The sequence below is a fragment of the Bufo bufo genome, chromosome 6 (assembly GCF_905171765.1).
Source record: "Bufo bufo chromosome 6, aBufBuf1.1, whole genome shotgun sequence".
Lineage (NCBI taxonomy): Eukaryota > Metazoa > Chordata > Amphibia > Anura > Bufonidae > Bufo > Bufo bufo.
Window position 1 is genome coordinate 135,453,968 of NC_053394.1, and position 21,062 is coordinate 135,475,029.

Sequence of the window (21,062 nt, forward strand, 5' to 3'; positions counted from 1 at the left end):
GAGATGTTGGGTACCTGTCCGCCAGGTTCATGCGGATGAATTAGTGGCAGCTTTCCACTGTGAGAATCCGTGGAAAGCCCATTTGGGGGGGGGAGTAATGTAAGACACCCTCCTGTTCAGCGGTCCACTGGGGCCCCCAGCGGTCCCTGTGGGACTCGGCCTGCAGGGGACCCCGTTGGAGTAGCGGGAGAGTGTGGGAATCTTCGGTACTGACCCCTTTGCGGGCAGACTCGGTAGTGCGTCCAAATGGTCGCCGGAGGGGAAGACCGCCGGGGTCTCGGAGGCAGATTGACCAGACTGGTGGCGGCACGCAGCGGCCGGTCCTGTCTTCGGTATTACCTGCGGGTTTCGCTGACGGGGAAAATACCTGTACGTAAATTCTAGATTAGAGGTCAAGCATGGGTTAAGTGACTAAGGACCAGCCTTGGCCGCACAAGTGTCAGGAATTAGGATCATTATATGACCTATGAGGAATAGACACATACAGTCAGGTCCATAAATATTGGGACATCGACACAATTGTAACATTTTTGGCTGTATACACCACCACAATGGATTTGAAATGAAACGAACAAGATGTGCTTTAACTGCAGACTGTCAGCTTTAATTTGAGGGTATTTACATCCAAATCAGGTGAACGGTGTAGGAATTACAACAGTTTGCATATGTGCCTCCCACTTGTTAAGGAACATAAAGTAATGGGACAGAATAATAATCATAAATCAAACTTTCACTTTTTAATACTTGGCTGCAAATCCTTTGCAGTCAATTACAGCCTGAAGTCTAGAACGCATAGACATCACCAGACGCTGGGTTTCATCCCTGGTGATATCTCTGCCAGGCCTCTACTGCAACTGTCTTCAGTTCCTGCTTGTTCTTGGGGCATTTTCCCTTCAGTTTTGTCTTCAGCAAGTGAAATGCATAGGATTCAGGTCAGGTGATTGACTTGGCCATTGCATAACATTCCACTTCTTTCCCTTAAAAAACTCTTTGGTTGCTTTTGCAGTATGCTTTGGGTCATTATCCATCTGCACTGTGAAGCGCTGTCCAATGAGTTCTGAAGCATTTGGCTGAATATGAGCAGATAATATTGCCCGAAACACTTCAGAATTCATCCTGCTGCTTTTGTCAGCAGTCACATCATCAATAAATACAAGAGAACCAGTTCCATTGGCAGCCATACATGCCCACGCCATGACACTACCACCACCATGCTTCACTGATGAGGTGGTATGCTTAAAGGGATTCTGTCACCAAGTTTTGGGCTATAGAGATGCGGACATGCACGGCTAGATCGCCGCTAGCATGTCTGCAATATACCAGTCCTATAGGGCTGTGTGCTTTTATTTCCTTTAAAAAAGGATTTTAGAGATATGTAAATTAGTCTTGTAGATGCCAAAGGGGCTGTACGAACCTTCCTGGAGCCCAGCCACGCCCGCCTGTGAAGGAGCCCAGCACCGCCTATGTCCTCCGAATCTCCTCCTTTCATCACAGATAGATTGCCGTAATCTCGGGATGCGCGAGCTCGCGCATGCGCAGTGCCGGTATAGTGTTCCTTCCCTGTGCTAGCATCAGCCTCAGGGAAAGAACTGCGCATTGCGAGATTACGGCAATCTATCGGTGATGAAAGGAGGAGATTCGGAGGACATAGGTGGTGCTGGGCTCCTTCACAGGCGGGCGTGGCTGGGCTCCAGGAAGGTTCGTACAGCCCCTTGGGCATCTACAAGACTAATTTACATATCTCTAAAATCCTTTTTTAAAGGAAATAAAAGCACACAGCCCTATAGGACCAGTATATTGCGGACATGCTAGTGGCGATCTAGCCGTGCATGTCCGCATCTCTATAGCCCAAAACTTGGTGACAGAATCCCTTTAAGATCATGAGCAGTTCCTTTCCTTTTCCATACTCTTCTCTTCCCATCACTCTACTACAAGTTGATCTTGGTCTCATCTGTCCATAGGATGTTGTTCCAGAACTGTGAAGGCTTTTTCAGATGTCGTTTGACAAACTCTAATCTGGCCTTCCTGTTTTTGAGGCTCACCAATGGTTTACATCTTGTGGTGAACCCTCTGTATTCACCCTGGTGAAGTCTTCTCTTGATTGTTGACTTTGACACACATACACCTACCTCCTGGCCAACTGTTGTGAAGGGTGTTTTCTTCACCAGGGAAAGAATTCTTCGGTCATCCACCACAGTTGTTTTCCGTGGTCTTCCAGGTCTTTTGGTGTTGCTGAGCTCACAGGTGCGTTCCTTCTTTTTAAGAATGTTCCAAACAGTTGTTTTGGCGACGCCTAATGTTTTTGCTATCTCTCTGATGGGTTTGCTTTGTTTTTTCAGCCTAATGATGGCTTGCTTCACTGATAGTGACAGCTCTTTGAATCTCATCTTGAGAGTTGACAGCAACAGATTCCAAATGCAAACAGGACACTTGAAATGAACTCTGGCCCTTTTATCTGCTCATTGTAAATGGGATAATGAGGGAATAACACACACCTGGCCATGGAACAGCTGAGAAGCCAATTGTCCCATTACTTTTAGTCCCTTAACAAGTGGGAGGCACATATGCAAACTGTTGTAATTCCAACACCGTTCGCCTGATTTGGATGTAAATACCCTCAAATTAAAGCTGACAGTCTGCAGTTAAAGCACATCTTGTTTGTTTCATTTCAAATCCATTTTGGTGGTGTATAGAGCCACAAATGTTACAATTGTGTTGATGTCCCAATATTTATGGACCTGACTGTAGCACTTGGTGATTGGATAGCAGGTACTTAAAAGGTGATCTCCCTGGCTGGTCAGTGCCCACTGTTGTTTTGACAACCCGGGTGTATGTTGCAGTTCATATTCTCCCAGACTTACCTGTGCATGACCTCTGCCTTCCTCGATTATCTCTAATAGACTGCTTTTGGATACTTCATCTTTGCTGAACAGTTTGTCTCATGTTTCACCTTGGCTCGGACCCTGGAAATCCTGACGACTCATCCCTAGGTACCACGTTACACGGACTAATACTGCGCATATAAACTTTGGCCTGGTCACTGGCTGTCCCCTTGGTGTTTCCCTGCACAGGTTATTATTCGGGTTGGTTACCTGTATATGCTTACTGGTTTGGACTGTACTGCTGTTTATTTAATAAATCCACTATTGTTTAACCTCTGTCTGGTTGCTTGGGGTTCTGCACCATTACATCCTACCTGTGAACTCCCTGTAGTGGGAATCAGCAACCTCCTGCACTCCAGCTGTGGTGAGACTACGACTCCCAGCATGCACACTTGCTTGGCTGCACTTGGAACTCCCATAGAAGTGAATAGAGCATGTTGGCAGTTGTAGTTTTACAACAGCTGGAGTGACGGAGGTTGCAAACCCTTGCCCTACAGCTACACTACGATCATTCTTCAGTGTAATGGCCCACTGACACTTGTCATACAACAGCCATACGAATATGACAACCGATCGGCAATTGAAACCAATTAAAAGGACTTTACACAGGCCAATAAAAAGTTACTACAATCATTCGCCCCTTTCCCTATACTTTAACATTATTTTGGTAGCACATCCCCTGTTTACATTCGGATATGTGCTGCATTTTCATGCTGGATTAAATGTTCCTGTCTGGCCGACACATTTACATGGGCAAGTTTTCGGCAACAAGCGTTAGTACAAATGTTTATTCCCGACAAAGGGTCCAGTTATCAGCCCCTATAAAAGCTGAGTAGAATTTTTAATAATCTGAAACAAGGGAACTACTCCAAGGGATCGTGTTTATCTGCATATATCTTTGATACAGTCCTGATCGAAAGTTTAAGACCACTTGAAAAATGGCAAAAAATCATATTTAGCATGGCTGGATCTTAACAAGGTTCCAAGTAGAGCTTCAACATGCAACAAGAAGAAATGGAAGTGAGACAAAACATTTTTTGAGCATTCAATTTAATGAAAACAACGAATAAACTGAAACAGGCTGTTTTTCAGCTGATCAAAATTTTAGGACCTCCAAAAAAAAACTAACCCCCCCCAAAACAGAAATCCAACTTCCAAACATGAACTCAGTAATGAGTAGCTCCGCCGTTATTGTTTATCACTTCCAAAATTCGTTTCGGCATGCTTGATGCAAGCGTTTCCATGAGGTGAGTGGGAACATTTCTCCAAGTGGTGAAGACGGCCGCACGAAGGCCATCTACTGTCTGGAACTGTTGTCCATTTTTGTAAACTTCCCTTGCCATCTATCCCCAAAGGTTCTCAATTGGATTTAGATCAGGGGAACACGCAGGATGGGCCAAAAAAATGATGTTATTCTCCTGAAAGAAGTCCCTTGTACTGCGGGCATTGTGTACTGTAGTGTTGTCCTGTTGAAAAACCCAGTCGTTACCACTCAGACGAGGGCCCTCAGTCATGAGGAATGTTCTCTGCAACATCTGGACATAGCCAGCGGCCGTTTGACGCCCCTGCACTTCCTGAAGCTCCATTGTTCCACTGAAGGAAAAAGCACCCCAGACCATTATGACGCCCCCTCCACTGTGGCATGTAGAAAACATCTCAGGTGGGATCTGCTTGTCATGCCAGTAATGTTGGAAACCATCAGGACCATCAAGGTTAAATTTTTTCTCATCAGAGAATAAAACTTTCTTCCACCTTTGAATGTCCCGTTTGGTGCTCTCTGGCAAAGTCCAAACGAGCAGTTCTGTGGCGTTCAAGGAGACGAGGTCTTTGAAGACGTTTTTTGTTTTTTAAGCCCTTCAGTCTCAGATGCCGTCTGATGGTTATGGGGCTGCAGTCAGCACCAGTAAGGGCCTTAATTTGGGTCGAGGATCGTCCAGTGTCTTAACGGACAGCTAATTGGATCCTCCTGCTCAGTGCTGATGAAATTTTTTTGGGTCTTCCACTTGACTTTTTTGTTCCATAACTCTTAAGATCATTTAGTAAATTCCAAATGACTGTCTTACTGCGTCCCACCTCAGCAGTGATGGTGCGCTGTGAGCGACCCTGCTTATGCAGTTTTTTTGCCTTTGCCATCACAACGTGTGACTACCTGACAGAAATTGCCAATGAATCCACATCTTTGCACAGATTTGGTCTTTTAAAGGCATATGGTCCTAAAATTTTGATCAGCTGAAAAACAGCCTGTTTCAGTTTAATAGTTATTTTCAATTAATTGAATGCTCAAAAAAGTTTTGTCTCACTCTCATTTCTTCTTGTTGCATGTTGAAGCTCTACTTGGAACCTTGTTAAGATCCAACAATGTAAAATAAGATTTTTTGCCATTTTTCAAGTGGTCTTAAACTTTTGATCAGGACTGTATAACCTATGCACTAGTACTATATGTCACTGGTGGAGGTAGAATTCTACTTTAAAGGGCTTCTGTCAGCCCACTAAACCGTTTTTGTTTTTTTTTGTTTGATAATAATCCCTACACTGCGATCTCTGCATACATAAGTAAAATAATAATTTTCGTTCAGTAGAATTTGATAAAACGCTATTTTTATAATATGTAAATTACCTTGCTACCAGCAAGTAGGGCGGCTACTTGCTGGTAGCAGCCGCATCCTCCGACCCTAATGACGCCCCCTCCGCATTGTGATTGACAGGGCCAGGGAACGGAATCGTTCTCTGCTGGCCCTGCCTGTTTTCATTCAATATCTGGCGCCTGCGCCGCGGCCGTACCTATCTTCAATCTGCGCAGGCGCACTGAGAGGTGGCCACTCACTCGGCCGCTCCATCCTCAATGCGCCTGCGCAGATGACGTCACATCTACACCCGGCGCAGGCGCATTGTCAAATGACAACTTTGTATAAAAAAAAGGGAAAAGTTGTCTTTTAGAGAGATATTTCTCTCACCCAGCATGGGTATATGTAAAAAGACACCCCAAAACACATTGCCCTACTTCTCCTGAGTACGGTGATACCACATGTGTGACACATTTTTGCAGCCTAGGTGGGCAAAGGGGCCCACATTCCAAAGAGCACCTTTAGGATTTCACAGGGCATTTTTTAGACATTTGGATTCCAGACTTCTACTCATGCATTAGGGCCCCTAAAATGCCAGGGCAGTATAACTACCCCACAAGTGACCCCATTTTGGAAAGAAGACACCCCAAGGTATTTCGTGATGGGCATAGTAAGTTTATAGAAGTTTTTATTTTATGTCACAAGTTAGTGGAATATGAGACTCAGTAAGAAAAAAAATAATAAAAATCATCATTTTCCGCTAACTTGTGACAAAAAATAAAAAATGCTGGATGAGAGAAATATCTCTCTAAAAGACAACTTTTCCCATTTTTTTATACAAAGTTGGCATTTGACCGAGATATTTCTCTCACCCAGCATGGGTATATGTAAAATGACACCCCAAAACACATTGCCCAACTTCTCCTGAGTACGGCGATACCACATGTGTGACACTTTTCTGCAGCCTACATGTGCAAAGGGGCCCAAATTCCTTTTAGGAGGGCATTTTTAGACATTTGGATCCCAGACTTCTTCTCATGCTTTAGGGCCCCTAAAATGCCAGGGCAGTATAAATACCCCACATGTGACCCCATTTTGGAAAGAAGACACCCCAAGGTATTCCGTGTGGGGTATGGCGAGTTCATAGAAGTTTTTTTTTTTGGCACAAGTTAGCGGAAATTGATTTTTTTTTAGTTTTTTCTCACAAAGTCTCCCTTTCCGCTAACTTGGGACAAAAAGTTCAATCTTTCATGGACTCAATATGCCCATCACGAAATACCTTGAGGTGTCTTCTTTCTAAAATGGGGTCACATGTGGGGTATTTATACTGCCCTGGCATTTTAGGGGCTCTAAAGCGTGAGAAGAAGTCTGGAATATAAATGTCTAAAAAATGTTACGCATTTGGATTCCGTGAGGGGTATGGTGAGTTCATGTGAGATTTTATTTTTTGTCACAAGTTAGTGGAATATGAGACTTTGTAAGAAAAAAAATAAAAAATTAAAAATAAATCAATTCACGCTAACAAAAAAAGTCTGAATGGAGCCTTACAGGGGGTTGATCAATGACAGGGGGGCGATCAGGGAGTCTATATGGGGTGATCACCACCCTGTTATTGATCACCCCCCTGTAAGGCTCCATTCAGACGTCCGTATGTGTTTTGCGGATCTGCGGTGTCCGTGTTTTGCGGATCCACGGATCCGTGGATCCGCAAAACACATACAGACGTCTGAATGGAGCCTTACAGGGGGATGATCAATGACAGTGGGGTGATCACCCCATATAGACTCCCTGATCACCCCCCTGTCATTGATCACCCCCCTGTAAGGCTCCATTCAGAGGTCCGTATGTGTTTTGCGGATCCACGGATCCATGGATCGGATCCGCAAAACACATACGGACGTCTGAATGGAGCCTTACGGGGGGGTGATCAATCACAGGGGGGTGATCAGGGAGTCTATATGGGGTGATCACCCCCCCTGTAAGGCTCCAGTCAGACGTCTGTATGTGTTTTGCGGATCCGATCCATGGATCTGCAAAACACATACGGACGTCTGAATGGAGCCTTACAGGGGGGTGATCAATGACAGGGGGGTGATCAATGATCACCCCCCTGTCAGGCTCCATTCAGACGTCCGTATGTGTTTTGCGGATCTGATCCATGGATCCGTAAAACACATATGGACGTCTGAATGGAGCCTTACAGGGGGGGTGATCACCCCATATAGACTCCCTGATCACCCCCCTGTCATTGATCACCCCTCTGTAAGGCTCCATTCAGACGTCCGTATGTGTTTTGCGGATCCGATCCGTGGATCCGTAAAACACATACGGACGTCTGAATGGAGCCTTACAGGGGGGTGATCAATCACAGAGGAGTGATCAGGGAGTCTATATGGGGTGATCACCCCCCCTGTAAGGCTCCATTCAGATGCCTGTATGTGTTTTGCGGATCCGATCCATGGATCCGTGGATCCGCAAAACACATACGGACCTCTGAATGGAGCCTTACAGGGGGGTGATCAATGACAGGGGGGTGATCAGGGAGTCTATATGGGGTGATCACCCCCCCTGTAAGGCTCCATTCAGATGTCCGTATGTGTTTTGCGGATCCGATCCGTGGATCCGTATAACACATACGGACGTCTGAATGGAGCCTTACAGGGGGGTGATCAATGACAGGGGGGTGATCAATGACAGGGGGGTGATCAGGGAGTCTATATGGGGTGATCACCCCCCTGTCATTGATCACCCACCTGTAAGGCTCCATTCAGATGTCCGTATGTGTTTTGCGGATCCGATCCATGGATCCGTAAAACACATACGGACGTCTGAATGGAGCCTTACAGGGGGGTGATCAATGACAGGGGGGTGATCAGGGAGTCTATATGGGGTGATCAGGGGTTAATAAGTGACAGGGGGGGGTGTAGTGTAGTGTGGTGTTTGGTGCTACTTATTACAGAGCTGCCTGTGTCCTCTGGTGGTCGATCCAAGCAAAAGGGACCACCAGAGGACCAGGTAGCAGGTATATTAGACGCGGTTATCAAAACAGCGTCTAATATACCTGTTAGGGGTTAAAAAAAATCGCATCTACAGCCTGCCAGCGAACGATCGCCGCTGGCAGGCTGTAGATCCACTCGCTTACCTGCAGTTCCTGTGAACGCGCGCGCCTGTGTGCGCGCGTTCACAGGAAATCTCGCGTCTCGCGAGATGACGCGTAGATGCGTGACTCTGCCTGAGTGAGCCGCCTCCGGAACGCGATCCTGCGTTAGGCGGTCCGGAGGCGGTTAACCACCTCCGGACCGCCTAACGCAGATTCGCGTTCCAGAGGTGGCAGCCCTGCGCTCAGCAACGCATATATGCGTCATCTCGCGTGAGCCGAGATTTCCTGTGAACGCGCGCGCACACAGGCGCGCGCGCTCACAGGAACGAAAGGTAAGAGAGTGGATCTCCAGCCTGCCAGCAGCGATCGTTCGCTGGCAGGCTGGAGATGTAATTTTTTTAACCCCTAACAGGTATATTAGACGCTGTTTTGATAACAGCGTCTAATATACCTGCTACCTGGTCCTCTGGTGGTCCCCTTTGTTTGGATCGACCACCAGAGGACACAGGTAGCTCAGTAATATGTTGCACCAAGCACCACTACACTACACCCCCCCCTGTCACTTATTAACCCCTTATTCACCCTTGATCACCCCTGATCACCCCATATAGACTCCCTGATCACCCCCTGTCATTGATTACCCCCCTGTCATTGATCACCCCCCTGTAAAGCTCCATTCAGACGTCCGCATGATTTTTACGGATCCACTGATAGATGGATCGGATCCGCAAAACGCATACGGACGTCTGAATGGAGCCTTACAGGGGCGTGATCAATGAAGGTGGTGATCACCCCATATAGACTCCCTGATCACCCCCCTGTCATTGATCACCCCCCTGTCATTGATCACCCCCCTGTAAGGCTGCATTCAGATGTCCGTATGATTTTTACGGATCCACTGATACATGGATCGGATCCGCAAAACACGTACGGGCATCTGAAGGGAGCCTTACAGGGGAGTGATCAATGACGAAGGTGATCACCCCATATAGACTCCCTGATCACCCCCCTGTCATTGATCACCCCCCTGTAAGGCTGCATTCAGATGTCCGTATGATTTTTACGGATCCACTGATACATGGATCGAATCCGCAAAACACGTACGGACATCTGAATGGAGCCTTACAGGGGAGTGATCAATGACGGAGGTGATCACCCCATATAGACTCCCTGATCACCCCCCTGTCATTGATCACCCCCCTGTAAGGCTGCATTCAGATGTCCGTATGATTTTTACGGATCCACTGATACATGGATCGGATCCGCAAAACACGTACGGACATCTGAAGGGAGCCTTACAGGGGAGTGATCAATGACGGAGGGGATCACCCCATATAGACTCCCTGATCACCCCCCTGTCATTGATCACCCCCCTGTCATTGATCACTGATCCACTGATGCATGGATCGGATCCACTGATGCATGGATCGGATCCGCAAAACACATACGGACATCTGAATGGAGCCTTACAGGGGGGTGATCACCCCATATAGACTCCCTGATCACCCCCCTGTCATTGATCACCCCCCTGTCAGGCTGCATTCAGATGTCCGTATGATTTTTACGGATCCACTGATGCATGGATCGGATCCGCAAAACACATACGGACATCTGAATGGAGCCTTACAGGGGGGTGATCACCCCATATAGACTCCCTGATCACCCCCCTGTCATTGATACACCCCCTGTCAGGCTGCATTCAGATGTCCGTATGATTTTTACGGATCCACTGATGCATGGATCGGATCCGCAAAACACGTACGGACATCTGAAGGGAGCCTTACAGGGGAGTGATCAATGACGGAGGTGATCACCCCATATAGACTCCCTGATCACCCCCCTGTCATTGATCACCCCCCTGTCATTGATCACCCCCCTGTAAGGCTGCATTCAGATGTCCGTATGATTTTTACGGATCTACTGATGCATGGATCGGATCCGCAAAACACATACGGACATCTGAATGGAGCCTTACAGGGGGGTGATCACCCCATATAGACTCCCTGATCACCCCCCTGTCATTGATCACCCCCCTGTCAGGCTGCATTCAGATGTCCGTATGATTTTTACGGATCCACTGATGCATGGATCGGATCCGCAAAACACATACGGACATCTGAATGGAGCCTTATAGGGGGGTGATCAATGACAGGGGGGTGATCACCCCATATAGACTCCCTGATCACCCCCCTGTCATTGATCACCCCCCTGTCATTGATCACCCCCCTGTAAGGCTCCATTCAGACTTTTTTTGGCCCAAGTTAGCGGAAATTTTTTTTTTTTTTTCTTACAAAGTCTCATATTCCACTAACTTGTGTCAAAAAATAAAATCTCACATGAACTCACCATACCCCTCACGGAATCCAAATGCGTAAAATTTTTTAGACATTTATATTCCAGACTTCTTATCACGCTTTAGGGCCCCTAGAATGCCAGGGCAGTATAAATACCCCACATGTGACCCCATTTCGGAAAGAAGACACCCCAAGGTATTCCGTGAGGGGCATATTGAGTCCATGAAAGATTGAAATTTTTGTCCCAAGTTAGCGGAAAGGGAGACTTTGTGAGAAAAAAAATATATATATCAATTTCCGCTAACTTGTGCCAAAAAAAAATAATTCTATGAAATCGCCATGCCACTCATTGAATACCTTGGGGTGTCTTCTTTCCAAAATGGGGTCACATGTGGGGTATTTATACTGCCCTGGCATTCTAGGGGCCCTAAAGCGTGAGAAGAAGTCTGGGATCCAAATGTCTAAAAATGCCCTCATAAAATGAATGTGGGCCCCTTTGCACATCTAGGCTGCAAAAAAGTGTCACACATGTGGTATCGCCGTACTCAGGAGAAGTTGGGCAATGTGTTTAGGGGTGTCATTTTACATATACCCATGCTGGGTGAGATAAATATCTTGGTCAAATGCCAACTTTGTATAAAAAATGGGAAAAGTTGTCTTTTGCCGAGATATTTCTCTCACCCAGCATGAGTATATGTAAAAAGACACCCCAAAACACATTGCCCAACTTCTCCTGAATACGGCGATACCACATGTGTGACACTTTTTTGCAGCCTAGGTGGGCAAAGGAGCCCACATTCCAAAGAGCACCTTTAGGATTTCACAGGTCATTTACCTACTTACCACACATTAGGGCCCCTGGAAAATGCCAGGGCAGTATAACTACCCCACAAGTGACCCCATTTTGGAAAGAAGACACCCCAAGGTATTCTGTGAGGGGCATGGCGAGTTCCTAGAATTTTATATTTTTTGTCACAAGTTAGCGGAAAATGATGATTTTTATTTTTTATTTTTTTTTCCCTTACAAAGTCTCATATTCCACTAACTTGTGACAAAAAATAAAAACTTCCATGAACTCACTATGCCCATCACGAAATACCTTAGGGTGTCTTCTTTCCAAAATGGGGTCACTTGTGGGGTAGTTATACTGCCCTGGCATTCTAGGGGCCCAAATGTGTGGTAAGAAGTTTGAAATCAAAATGTGTAAAAAATGACCGGTGAAATTCGAAAGGTGCTCTTTGGAATATGGGCCCCTTTGCCCACCTAGGCTGCAAAAAAGTGTCACACATGTGGTATCTCCGTACTCAGAAGAAGTTGGGGAATGTGTTTTGGGGTGTCATTTTACATATACCCATGCTGGGTGAGAGAAATATCTTGGCAAAAGACAACTTTTCCAATTGTTTTATACAAAGTTGGCATTTGACCAAGATATTTATCTCACCCAGCATGGATATATGTAAAATGACACCCCAAAACACATTGCCCAACTTCTCCTGAGTACGGCGATACCACATGTGTGGCACTTTTTTGCAGCCTAGGTGGGCAAAGGGGCCCACATTCCAAAGAGCACCTTTCGGATTTCACCGGTCATTTTTTACACATTTTGATTTCAAACTACTTACCACACATTTGGGCCCCTAGAATGCCAGGGCAGTATAACTACCCCACAAGTGACCCCATTTTGGAAAGAAGACACCCCAAGGTATTCGCTGATGGGCATAGTGAGTTCAGAGAAGTTTTTATTTTTTGTCACAAGTTAGTGGAATATGAGACTTTGTAAGAAAAAAAAAAAATCATCATTTTCCACTAACTTGTGACAAAAAATATAAAGTTCTATGAACTCACTATGCCCATCAGCGAATACCTTAGGGTGTCTACTTTCCGAAATGGGGTCATTTGTGGGGTGTTTGTACTGTCTGGGCATTGTAGAACCTCAGGAAACATGACAGGTGCTCAGAAAGTCAGAGCTGCTTCAAAAAGCGGAAATTCACATTTTTGTACCATAGTTTGTAAACGCTATAACTTTTACCCAAACCATTTTTTTTTTTTACCCAAACATTTTTTTTTTATCAAAGACATGTAGAACAATAAATTTAGAGAAAAATTTATATATGGATGTCGTTTTTTTTGCTAAATTTTACAACTGAAAGTGAAAAATTTCATTTTTTTTGCAAAAAAATCGTTAAATTTCGATTAATAACAAAAAAAGTAAAAATGTCAGCAGCAATGAAATACCACCAAATGAAAGCTCTATTAGTGAGAAGAAAAGGAGGTAAAATTCATTTGGGTGGTAAGTTGCATGACCGAGCAATAAACGGTGAAAGTAGGGTAGGTCAGAAGTGTAAAAAGTGGTCTGGTCATTAAGGGTGTTTAAGCTAGGGGAGCTGAGCTGGTTAATTGATGCAAAGTGAAAGGTCAGGGAGGATGATGGTGAAATGCTTCCTCTGCCCACCTTCCAGGGAGCTTCACTTACAATTTAATAGAAAATAAGGAAAATTCTGCATATCAGGGAATTATCACTCAAGAGTGCTGAGCTCGGGAAAATACTAAAATAGCAAACATGACGCTTATTCCAACCATGCAGATGTAAACGTCAGGTCTTAGGTCTGATCAGATACTGAGGAGGGATGCAGCCTGGAGATACGCCAGCATAAGCAATCATCCGACTGCAATGTCTAAGGGCCGGATAAAATCAATGCAAGTGAAATCACTACCATGCTTTTTCCTGGACACCAGACTGAACTCGCATGACCTGGCACTGCTGAAAAAAATATCAGCTTGTGTTTAAGATGGACGAACGAGGGTTGTTAATTCACACACGGTTGATCTGTCCCATTTATCTGATTATCCCACAATCCATTAAGGTGTATGGAACTGATCTGCAGATATTCCTGCAATACATCTGCCACATGAGAATACGTCTTTAGACCTCATGGACACGACCGTATTTTTAGTCCGCATTTCTACGGGGCCACAAAAAATGCGGATAGCACTTGGATGTCACGCGTGTGCTTCCATTCCGCAAACCATAGAACATGTCCTAGTCTTGTCTGTTTGTGGAGGGGAATAGGCATTTCTATAACAGGGACTTAGGAGAGTGCGGCCAGTAGACTTGAGTGAATCTGGTTCGGATTTTTCTTTTCAATTCGTTTGAAACTTTGTTTATAATATCTTCGCCATATCACCCTAAAATGTATGGGCTCCGCTGAGGCCTTGAAAATCTTGCTGCAAATAATGACGTCGGTTATGCACATATCAATTATAAATTCCTGATATAAATCTCATTAACGAAGCCGAGTTCAGCTTTGGATTTTGAAACATTAATTTATGCGCATAACCAAAGTGTAGCATCATAGACGTTATTTGCAGCAAGATTTCCATGGCCTCAGTAGAGGCCATACATGTTAGCACACTACGGGGGAGATATTGTGAACTAAGTTTTCAAGCGAGTTGGGTTCGGATAGATCAATCCGATTCGCTCAACACTACTGGCTAATATACGTATTTTGCGGATCGCGAAATTCATACGGTTGTGTGCATGAGGCCTTAGGATTTAGATTCAAAGACTCTTGTTTTAATGGGTCTGCAATAACCTAGATCAGCCACTAGATGGCAGGGCAAGCTGAATAACCGGAAAGGTGAAGATGATTTAGGGCTCATGCACACAAACGTATTTCCTTTCCGTTTTTTTGCAGACCGTATGCAGAACCGTTCACTTCAATGGGTCCGCAAAAAAAACTTTACTCCGTGTGCATTCTGTTTCTGTATTTCCGTTCCGCAAAAAAATAGAACATGTTCTTTTTATTGTCCGGATTACAGACAAGGATAGTACTGTTCTATGAAGGGCCAGCTGTTCCGTTCCGCAAAATAAGGAATGCACACGGATGTCATCTGTATTTTTTGCGGACCGCAAAATACATACGGTCGTGTGCATGAGCCCTTAGGTTGTAAGCCCACTTCTAAACATTATTTTACTATTTAAATTTACATATAATATTGAGGAACATAATAGTCAGTCTTAAAGAGGTCCCCGACATGTTTTTTTTTGGTGCTGCATGGTCTCATGCACGGCTGCAGCAGTGACATGGCCACAGGCAGGTAAGTATGAGCAGGTAAGTTTGAATCTTCTACAGGGCCTTGCAAAAGTATTCACCCCAATTGACTTTTTTCAGGTTTTGTTACATTACAGCCTTAAGTTCAGTGTTTTGTTAATCTGAATTTTATGTTTTGGTTTAGAACACAATAGTCTAAGTTGGTGAAGTTAAATGAGAAAAATATATAAATAAAACTAATTGTTTAGAAATAGAAAACAGAAAATTGGCATGTGCGTATATATTCACCCCCTTTGTTAGGAAGCCCATAAAAAGCTCTGGTGCAACCAATTACCTTCAAAAGTCACATAGTTAGTGAAATGATGTCACCTGTGTGCAATCTAAGTGTCACATGATCTGTCATTACATATACACACCTTTTTTTGAAAGGCCCCAGAGGCTGAGACACCTAAGCAAGAGGCATCACTAACCAAACACTGCCATGAAGACCAAGGAACTCTCCAAACAAGTAAGGGACAATGTTGTTGAGAAGTACAAGTCAGGGTTAGGTTATAATAAAAAAAAAATCCAAATCTTTGATGATCCCCAGGAGCACCATCAAATCTATCATAACCAAATGGAAAGAACATGGCACAACAGCAAACCTGCCAAGAGACGGCCGCCCACCAAAACTCACGGACCGGGCAAGGAGGGCATTAATCAGAGAGGCAGCAGAGAGACCTAAGGTAACCCTGGAGGAGCTGCAGAGTTCCACAGCAGAGACAGGAGTATCTGTACATAGGACAACAATAAGCCGTACGCTCCATAGAGTTGGACTTTATGGCAGAGTGGCCAGAAGAAAGCCATTACTTTCAGCAAAAAAACAATAAGGCCCGTTGTAAGTTTGCGAAAAAGCAATGCGCCGCACAGACCTTTCACTTACCAGTAGGAGGAGCGCCCAGCCGGTCACAGACATCGCAGCTCGCAGGTAAGTATAATGCTTCTAAAAATTGCTAAGTAACCATGGCAACCAGGACTGCAGTAGCGTCCTGGTTGCCATGGGACTCCGATCGGAACTCTCCGCTGCCACCAATGATAGGGGGGAGATTTTAATTAGGAGGGGGAGCCCACTGGCCACCAATGAATCTACAGAGGAGGGAGGGGGGGCCCACTGTCCACCAATGAATCTACAGTACTACAAGGGAGGGCGGGGGGGGGCCACTGGCCACCAATGAATCTACAGTAATACAGGGGAGGGAGGGGGGCCCACTGGCCACCAATGAATTTAAAACTGGGGAGGGAGGGGGGTGTGCCCCCTCCTGCCTGGCAGCACATGATCTCTTACAGGGGGCTATGATACGCACAATTTACCCCTCAGGACCTGAGGGGTTAATTGTGCGTATCATAGCCCCCTGTAAGAGATCGGGTGCTGCCAGGCAGCAGGGGGCAGTCATGTACACAGTTCAAAGTATATTCTAACTTGAAGCGTCCCCATCACTATGGGAACGCCTCTGTGTTAGAATATACTGTCGGATATGAGTTTTCACACTCTAACTCAAATCCGATGGTATATTCTAACATAGAGGCGTTCCCATGGTGATGGGGACGCTTCAAGTTAAAATATACCATTGGATTGGATTAAACTCCGATCCGATGGTATAATAGGGACTCCTGACTTTACATTGAAAGTCAATGGGGGACGGATCCGTTTGCAATTGCACCATATTGTGTCAACGTCAAACGGATCCGTCCCCATTGACTTGCATTGTACAGTTGTGTTCAAAATTATTCAACCCCCACTGAAATTGAGTGTTTTGGCCAGTTTGACATTGATTTTGATCATTTCAGTCACCTTGTTTACAATTAAATCAAAGAGGCACTTGTAAGTCAGACAAATATAACATAACATTTATAATGAAATAACCACAAAGGTCTTTTCTGTGCTCACATCATTATCAGTTTTATTCAACCCCTAAGTGACATTCAATCTTAGTACTTAGTACAACATCCTTTTCCAGCTATAACAGCTTTTAAATGTGAAGCATAGCTTGACACAAGTGTCTTGCAGCGATCTACGGGTATCTTCACCCATTCTTCATGGGCAAAAGCCTCCAGTTCAGTCACATTCTTAGGCTTGCGCGCTGCAACTGCTTTCTTTAAGTCCCACCAGAGGTTCTCAATCGGATTTAAGTCTGGTGACTGCGATGGCCACTTCAAAATGTTCCAGCCTTTAATCTGCAACCATGCTCTAGTGGACTTGGAGGTATGCTTGGGATCATTGTCCTGTTGAAAGGTCCAACGTCTCCCAAGCCTCAGGTTTGTGACGGACTGCATCACATTTTCATCCAATATCTCCTGGTACTGAAGAGAATTCATGGTACCTTGCACACGCTGAAGCTTCCCTGTACCTGTAGAAGCAAAACAGCCCCAAAGCATGATTGACCCCCCGCCATGATTCACAGTAGGCAAGGTGTTCTTTTCTTCATAGGCCTTGTTCTTCCTCCTCCAAACATAGCATTGATCCATGGGCCCAAACAGTTCTAATTTTGTTTCATCAGTCCACAGAACACTTTTGTGGTTTGTCCACATGACTTTTGGCATACTGCAGTCGACTCTTCTTATTCTTTGGAGACAGCAAGGGGGTGCGCCTGGGAGTTCTGGCATGGAGGCCTTCATTACGCAGTGTGCGCCTTATTGTCTGAGCTGAAACTTCAGTACCCACATCTGACAATTTTTTTTTTAGTTCCTCAGCAGTCACACGGGGACTTTTCTCCACTTTGCGCTTCAGGTAGCGCACAGCAGTCGAAGTCAGCATCTTCTTTCTGCCACGACCAGGTAGCGTTTCAACAGTGTCCTTTGCCTTGAATTTGCGAATGATGCTTCCTATGGTGTCTCTTGGTATGTTTAACATCTTTGCAATCTTCTTATAGCCATTGCCCTTCCTGTGAAGAGAAATCACCTCTTCTCTTGTCTTCCTGGACCATTCTCTTGACTTCACCATGTTTGTAAACACACCAGTAAATGTCTAGAAGGAGCTGAGTATCACAGTCCTAATTGGTGCTTATTATGCTTGATTGCTGCTCCTTGACATCCACAGGTGTTTTCAATACCTGATCGAAAACACTTGAATGAACCTCTGTTATTAAGAGTGGTAGTCTTTAAGGGGTTGAATAATTGTGTCAACGAAGAAATCACAAAAAAAAACATTTAATACTGTATTACAAAAACAATTGATGTCATTTTAGTTGCATTTGGTTCTTTAAAAAGTCCTTGCAAGATTTCATTCTGAACACAATTACAAATGTACACTAAATTCCCTAAAACCCTTTACAGCATTGGGGGTTGAATAATTTTGAACACAACTGTAATTCAGGACGGATCCGTTTGGCCAGGCGGACACCAAAACGACTTTTTTTTCATGTCCGTGGATCCTCCAAAAATCAAGGAAGACCCACGGACGAAAAAATGGTCACGGATCACGGACCTACGGACCCCGTTTTTGCGGACCTTAAAAAAAAACGGTCGTGTGCATGAGGCCTAAAATTGAACTTTTCGGCCATCAAAGAAAACGCTATGTCTGGCGCAAACCCAACACATCACCCAAAGAACACCATCCCCACAGTGAAACATGGTGGTGGCAGCATCATGCTGTGGGGATGGGACTGGGAAACTGGTCAGAGATGATGCAAAGATGGATGGTGCTAAATACAGGGATATTCTTGAGCAGAACCTGTACCACTCTGTGCGTGATTTGAGGCTAGGACGGAGGTTCACCTTCCAGCAGGACAATGACCCCAAAGACACGGCTAAAGGAACACTTGAGTGGTTTAAGGGGAAACATGTAAATGTGTTGGAATGGCCTAGTCAAAGCCCATATCTCAATCTAATAGAAAATCTGTGGTCGGACTTAACCACCTCAGCTCCCCTAGCTTAAACCCCCCCTTAATGACCAGACCACTTTTTACAATTCTGCACTACACTACTTTCACGGTTTATTGCTCGGTCATACAACTTACCACCCAAATGAATTTTACCTCCTTTTCTTCTCACAAATACAGCTTTCTTTTGGTGGTATTTGATTGCTGCTAAGACTTTTTTGTTTTTCAGATATTAATCAAAATAGGCCGCAATTTTCTCAAAAAAAGGGTATTTTTACCTTTCTCTGGTTAAATTGTTCAAATATAATTACATTTCTATACAAGTTTGTGTCAGAAATTATTGTGCTACATGTCTTTGATAAAAAAAAATCCAATAAGTGTATATTTATTGGTTTGCGCAAAAGTTATAGCATTTACAAACTATGGTACAAAAATGTGAATTTCCGCATTTTGAAGCAGCTCTGACTTTCTGAGCACCGGTCATGTTTCTTGAGGTGCTAGAATGCCAGGATAGTATAAATACCCCACAAATGACCCCATTTTAGAAAGAAGACACCCCAAAATATTCGCGGAGGGGCATGGTGAGTTCATGTATGATTTAATTTTTTTTCACAAGTTAGCGGAAAATGACACTTTCTGAGAAAATAAATAAATAAATAAAGTTTCCATTTCTGCTAACTTCTGGCAAAAAAAATTAAAAATCTCCCACGGACTCACTATGCCCCTCAGTGAATACCTTGGGGTGTCTACTTTCCGAAATGGGGTCATTTGTGGGGTGTGTTTACCGTTCTGGCATTTTGGGCGGGGCTAAATTGTGAGCAACCCTGTAAAGCCTAAAGGTACTCGTTGGACTTTCGGCCCCTTTACGCACCTAGGCTGCAAAAAAGTGTCACACATGTGGTATCGCCATACTCAGGAGAAGTAGGGCAATGTCTTTTGGTGTGTATTTTTACATATACCCATGCTGGGTGAGAGAAATATCTCTGTAAATTGACAACTTTGTATAAACAAAATTAAAAAGTTGTCATTTACAGAGATATTTCTCACACACAGCATGGGTATATGTAAAAATACACCCCAAAACACATTGCCCCACTTCTCCTGAGTACGGTGATACCACATGTGTGACACTTTTTTGCAGCCTAGGTGCGCAAAGGGGCCCAAATTCCAATGAGTACTTTTAGGATTTCACAGGGCATTTTTTATGCATTTGGATTCCAGACTTCTTCTCACGCTTTAGGGCCCCTAAAATGCCAGGGCAGTATAAATACCCCACAGGTGACCCCATTTTGGAAAGAAGACACCCCAAGGTATTCAATGAGGGGCATGGCGAGTTCATAGAAGATTTTTTTTTTTCTCTCAATATACCCCTCAGCGAATACCTTGGGGTGTCTTCTTTCCAAAATGGGGTCATTTGTGGGGTGTTTGTACTGCCCTGGCATTTGAGGGTCTCCGCAATCATTACATGTATGGCCAGCATTAGGAGTTTCTGCTATTCTCCTTAGGCCTCATGCACACGACCGTTGTTTGGGTCCGCATCCGAGCCGCCGTTTTGGCGGACAAGAATAGGCATTTATATTTCCGGCGCCCGTTCCGCAAATTGCAGAAGTCAACACGGGTGCCTTCCGTTTTTTGCGTATCCGCGGACCGCAAAAAACGGCACGGTCGTGTGCATGAGGCCTTATATTGAGCATACGGGTAATGAGATTTTTTTTTTTCCGTTCAGCCTCTGGGCTGAAAGAAAAAAATGAACGGCACAGATTTCTTCATTCGCATCGATCAATGTGGATGAAAAAATCTCAGCCAAAAAATGTGCAAAAAAAAAAAAAAGCTGCGATCGCTAATAAAGATCCAAAAAGCTCAAAAGGGATCTTTATAGCGCCGCATCGATTTTACTGTGTTTTTGCAGTGATCAGAAAAAAACCCATTTCTGTCACTGTGGTGGGGCGGACTGAACGCAAGTGTGCGCACAAGATCAGGCCTGATCGGGCGAACACTGCGTTTTTTGTAGAGCCTAAGGTGACCCTAATGTACTGATATAGATCTGATTGCGATCAGTCTTGATCACTTACAGACACTATATAGTACTAGTGCTGATTAGCGACAGCGATGACGCTAATCAGCGACTGCGGTGCGGTGGACGCTAACTACCTAACAACTGGCTAACTAACTGGCGGTGATAAGGGACCCTTAGGCCCCATTCACACATCCGCAATTCTGTTCCGCATTTTGCAGAACGGAATTGCGGACCCATTCATTTCTATGGGGACAGACTTTGTCCCGCTCGGATCCGGAATTGCGAATCTGCACTTC